This window comes from Microcebus murinus, chromosome 7, assembly GCF_040939455.1.
Source record: "Microcebus murinus isolate Inina chromosome 7, M.murinus_Inina_mat1.0, whole genome shotgun sequence".
NCBI classification, from domain to species: Eukaryota; Metazoa; Chordata; class Mammalia; order Primates; family Cheirogaleidae; genus Microcebus; species Microcebus murinus.
Window position 1 is genome coordinate 76,959,640 of NC_134110.1, and position 6,195 is coordinate 76,965,834.

Consider the following 6,195-nt stretch of genomic DNA (forward strand, 5'->3'; position numbering starts at 1 on the left):
CATTATAGCTAAATTGTAGCTAAAGTTACACTTTGAAAATCTCAGAAATAAGATCTTTTTGGTGAATGATTATTGAAAAAATTAACATTTTGGATAATTCCATTAGATTCATGAAAAAATGCATAATGTTCACATTTTAATTTTAGATTAGGAGAGTAGAATCAAATAATCCATTGTAATAATTTGAAATTCACTTTCATATCTAAAATATGCCCAAAGACAGAACACTACACTATAAATACAGTTTTATTTACCTTAAAGGACCAAGAAAATTTATTCAGATGTGCCCAGTGTAAGCACTGAGTATAAAACTAGCACAGTATTTATAAGCCTTTATAAAATAAATAGCAATCAAAGTTTCTTTTTTCCACAAAAGATTAATTTGGAATGTTAATGCAAAAAATAAATAAAAATTGTCTTTGCACTTATATGTCAGTTTATTTCTTCTTTACTTTTGAAAAGCTGTCACTTGGAGTTATTCCAAAATAAATAGCAAATGGACCCCCAGTACTAAAATAATGAGATGGCTATCAAGCTTTCTAGGCAAATATATAATGTCATTTTCCTATGATAGAAGAGAGCTAAACAGTAATGGAATTAGATTTCTCTAGCAATATATGTCACTCAAATTCATTATTAATTTTGTGCTTTACCTAGCACATAGGGGTGTAGTTAAGATTAGAGCCTATTAGATAATTTAAAATTCATAAAGTTTCTTGAGCTTCTCAGAGTAAAGGTGCTATATAAATATTAAATAGCAATAATGATGATAATGATGAAATTATTATTCTAATCTTCACCTTGCACATGCTGTAAGTAATTCTCAGCCACTTTATCACTTGACTATATGCACACACACACACACAGCCAGGGAGGTTGTTTGGGGTATGGAATTCTCTTTGAAATCAATAGGAGCTCCACAGTCAATTCAGCTCCGCAGAGGACTGAGGGGTGTGGGGAAGAAGGAGAAATTGCACATTAACACTGGATAGAAGCAACGGATATCTAAAGAAAAAACACAGTTCAGTGGTTTCAAAGTTAAGAAAAATAAGGCAAGGCTACTGTTTTAAATTAAGAAAAGAAATTATAAATATCATTTTACATAAAAAAATAAACTTAGACAGAAATTAAAATTTATTTTTTGTTGTTTAAGTAAAAAAAGCAACCATGTACTTTCTTATATTAAGAAATGAAAACTCCCTATTTTTAAAAAATACGATCCATATTTGTTCATTTATGTTTCTTGCTAAACCTTATTTTGGATTTCAAAATATCTCCTGTATCATATTTTAAAATCCTCTTTGTGCCTGCTAAAATCCATTGTTATAATAGTCCCCAAAAGAAGGTAGTACATTACATTTAAAATGAAAGCCTTCCTCATTACTGAGAACTACATGAGTACCTGTGGCCAAGAAAATCATAAAAATGGTTGCCTTCAGAAAAGATGTCATAAATTATACTTCTTATAATTAGAATAGTGAAAACCACAATATGATCATGTTTAATATTGAAAACATGGGGCAAGATGAAGGGAAAGGTATTTTTGAGAACCGCTATTTATATAGTTTAGAAGCTGTTTCTTCCCTAAATTTATCCTCAGACCGGTACTTAGTCTGAGATGGAAACCATATTTATAGAAACAATCTTCTTCAGATTCTTTAAGATAAGAGGGCACAAACCAACACCTATAAATTTATAGTTTACTCAGCCAGCTTGTAACCATGGAAACAGATTGACCATTTACACAGAGCTACCCCTTGCAAGTTTAACCCTGTCATCTTTGCCTTGAAAACTGCTAACAATGTAATCTGATTACTTTGTCTAAGAATCTATTATCATTCAAACAGCCAGCCAACCAATCAAAAATGTATATTAAAAAGTTCTTGCTACATTAGTGTATAAGAAAGCTTAAGTCATGTCTAACACAAAAGTTTAACAAAATCCTCTCCACAGATTCTTTGTTTATTGGAGACGGATAAAGAGATGCTGCATCAATAAGGCCCTTGATTATGTGCCATCTGCCCATATTGTTTCTCACTTATGTTATCCCAGACTTTATTGTCTCATGTATCCTCAAACTTACAAACGCTGTCATGCATATGTCCTCTATAATATTGGCTTTGTCTGTTTTGTGATGCTATTAACAGAATATCTGAGACTGGATAATTTATAAGAAACACAAATTTATTTCCCACAGTTCTGGAGGCTGGATGTCCAAGACTGAGGGGCCAATATTCTGTGAGGGCCTTCTTGCTGTATCATCTCATGGCTGAAGGCAGAAAGGCAGGACAGGGAGAGAGAAAATACAAGAAGGGGCCACACTCATCTTTTTATAAGCAACCAACTTTGGCTTTTTATAAGCAACCAACAAATCCACTCCTGTGATAACAAACCCACTCCCGTAATAATGGCATTGATCCATTTATGAGAATAGAGCTTTCATGACCCAAACACCCAACTCCTAACACCCCTGCATTGGGGATCAAATTTACAACACATGATCTTTGTGGGGCACATGCAACCAATAGCATTCTGCACTTAGACCTCAAAATTCACGTCTTTCTCACATACAAAAATATATTCACTACATCCCAATAACCTCAATGTCTTAACTCAGTGGTCCTCAAACTTTTTAAACAGGGGGCCAGTTCACTGTCCCTCAGACCGTTGGAGGGCCGAACTATAGTTTAAAAAAAAAACTATGAACAAATGCCTATGCACACTGCACATGTCTTATTTTGAAGTAAAAAACAAACGGGCAAAAACACCTGCATGTGGCCCGCAGGCCGTAGTTTGAGGACTCCTGTTAACTCATTCTAGCATCAACTCAAAAGTCAAAAGTCTCATTTAAACCAGATATGGGTGGAAACTCAAGGCATGATTCATCCTGAAGCAAATTTCCCCCCAGCTGTGTGCATATAGAATTAAATAAGTAACCTACTTCCAAAATACAATGGAGGGATGGACATAGGATAGACTTCCACAACCTAAAATGGTACCATATGAAAGAAGAAAGGAGTAACTGGTCCCAAATAAGTTCAAAACTTAACAAATAAAAACTACATCAAGTCTTAAAACTGGAGAATAATCTTCCTTTACTTCATGTCCTACAGCCTGGGCACACTAGCATGTGGATTGGAGCCCAAGGGGTAGCCCTGCCCCTATGGCTTTTCTGGGTTCAGCTCATGTACCAGCTCTCATGAGTTGGAGTCTCTGTCCCCAGCTCTCCCAGGCTGGTGTTGCACACTGGTAGCTCTACAGTTCTAAGGTTTCTGATGCAGCCCCAACCCTGTAGTTCCATTGGGTATTGCTCTATTGGGGATTCTGTGATGGCTCTCTACTTCTGTGACAAGCTTCTGCCTAGGTCCCTAGGCTGTGTGATATATCCTGTGAAATCTAGGTGTAGGCTGCCATGGCCACACAACTCCTTCACTCTGCCCATCTGCACAGTCAGCTTTATGAGCACATTGTCAAGGATGACCACTTGTGGCCTCCAGAGCAGCAACATGAGCCACACCTGGGCCTGCTGCTGGAACCATGGCTGGTGTGGCCAAGGATCCCTGCACTTGAATGCATCAAGCACAATCCCAAGGTGGCTTTTGGCAGAGAGCTGATGATGGTGCCCTGGGCCCAGTTTCTGAAGCCATTCTGCCCTCCTAGAGCTCTGGGCCTGTGATGAAAGAAGCAAGCTCAAAAATTTGCAAAATATCTTTGGGGTCGTTCTCCCATTATCTTGATGAAGAGTATCTGCCTTCATTCTATCCCTAATAATCCTTTGATTAAAGGATCACTTGGCCACATGCTTGCAGGCTCTTTTATTCTTCACACGGCCAGGCTGCAAATTTTTCAAATTTTTATATTCTGTTTCCCTTTTAATTATGATTTCCATATTTAAATCATTTTTGTCTGCTCTCATTTTACTATATGCAGTTAAAAGAAGCCATGTAGCTCCTTCAATATTTTGCTTAGAGATGTCTTCTGCCAGATATCCTAGTTTATCTCTCTTAAACTCTGTCTTCCATAAAGCCCTTGGACATGACATAATTCAGCCAAATTCTTTGCCACTTTATAACAAAGTGACCTTTACTCCTGTCGCCAATAAGAAATTCCACATTTCTATCTGAGATCTTATCATAATGGCCTTTTCTATGCAAATTTCTACCAACATTCTGATCACAACCACTTGAGTAATTTCTCATAATATCTATACATTCCCTATAGTACTTCTCTTCCTCTGAACCCTCACCAGAATTGCCTTTACTGCTCTGTTAAAGGCAATACAGGCTTTTCTACTTCGCTCCCCCCAACACCTCTAGCTGCTGCCTACTACACAGTTCCAATGCCACTTCCACATTTTGAGGTATTTGTTATAGCAATACCCCCTTCTCTGTCACCAGTTTTCTGTGTTAGTCCATTTTGTGTTGCTATAACAGAATACCAGAGACTGAGTAATTTATACTGAACAGAAATTTATTTATCCCTGGTTCTAGAGTTGGGAGTGCAGGATCATCAAGGGTGGGCATCTAGTGATGATCTTCTTCCTGTGTCATTCCATGCCCAAAGGTGGGTGGACAAGAAAGGGCAAGAGAGAAAGCAAGTGGGAGATAAACTCATCCTTTTATAAGGAACTCACTTCTGAGATAACAAGTCCATTCCTCTGACAATGGTATTAATCCATTCATTAATGACATTTATTAGTCCAGATATTAATGACATTAATGATTGACAGTACTAATGAATCCATATATTTAATTGAACACCTGAATACCACTTAAAGGTATCACCCTATAACATTTCCACATTGGGGATCAAGTTTCCAACACTTGAACTTTGAGGGAATACATTCAAACCATAGCACTGAATTCACATCATTTTCAATGTCCATGTAAACACTGAAGAACAATGACTATTTCTAATTTTTTGATAGATGAGCTATATCATGAGTCTTTGGCTTTAAAAATGACAATTACCTATTTTTATTTGGTATTGTTATTATAAATAACCATAAGTATTGCTGTTACTACTTTGACATATCTTATATTTTAAAATGAAATCTCATATATATTATTGATACTGAATATCATAACAACCCCAACAGGAAGACACTATCATTATCATTTGAAAGAGGGAGCTGAGACCAAGAGAATTTAAGTATCTTGTCCAAAGTAAAAATAAACAAATAAAAATATATAAATAAATTTATTTTGGCAGAGTTAAGATTCAAAGTGTGATCTTTTGACTTTAAGCCTTGTCCTTCACTCTATACCTACAATTAATCAATTTCCAGATAATATCCTAAGACTGACTAAACTTTTCTAAGACTATACTTTCAGGGATCATTTCTATAGTTTGTTACTAGAGAAGTTTATCTAAATGTGTAGAGTACCATGGATAAACTTATTGCAATAAAGATTTTGTTTTGTTTTGTTTCAGAATATTATAGGGGTACAAATATTTTGGTTACATGAATTTCTTTTGTACAGTTGAGTCAAAGTTATGAGTGTGTACATCACCCAGATAGTGTGTATTGTACCCATCAGGTATGATTTTACCCATCTCCTCCTCCCCCTTCCCACCTGCTTGATTTCCATTGAATTTTTCTACTATATCTGCACATGAGTGTTGATCCATCAGTTCCAATTTAGCGATGAGTGAATACAGTTTTTGTTACTCCATTCTTGTGATACTTATTTTAAAAGGATGTCTCCAGTTCCATCCATGGTTGTTACAAAAATTATTAGTTCAGGATTGTTTTTCATGGCTGAGTAATCCATTATATATATACATATATATATATATATATACACCACATTTTATTAATCCACTTAAGTATCAGTGGGAACCTGGGTTGTTTCCACATCTTTACAATTGTGAATTGTGCTGCTATAAATATTTGAATTTAGGGCCTTTTTAATAAAATGTCTTTATTTTCCTTTAGGTAAATACCCAGTAGTGGGATTGCTGGATCCAATGACAGGTCTACTTTCAGTTCTTTGAGGTTTCTCCATACTACTTTCCATAGAGGATAACTAGTTTGTAGTTTCATCAACAGTGTATAAGTGTTCCTTTCTCTCCACATCTGCACCAGCATCTGTTGTTTTGGGACTTTTTTATAAAAGCCATTCTCACTGGAGTTAAGTGATATCTCATTGTGCTTTTGATTTGCATTTTCCTGATGACTAGAGATTTTGAACA

General features: G+C 35.9%; 1 pseudogene; it reads left to right on the plus strand.

Annotated features, from left to right (window-relative positions):
- The first annotated feature begins 5,317 nt into the window (after positions 1 to 5,317).
- On the plus strand, positions 5,318 to 5,392 carry LOC142871990 (uncharacterized; annotated as a pseudogene).
- The last annotated feature ends 803 nt before the right edge of the window (positions 5,393 to 6,195 follow it).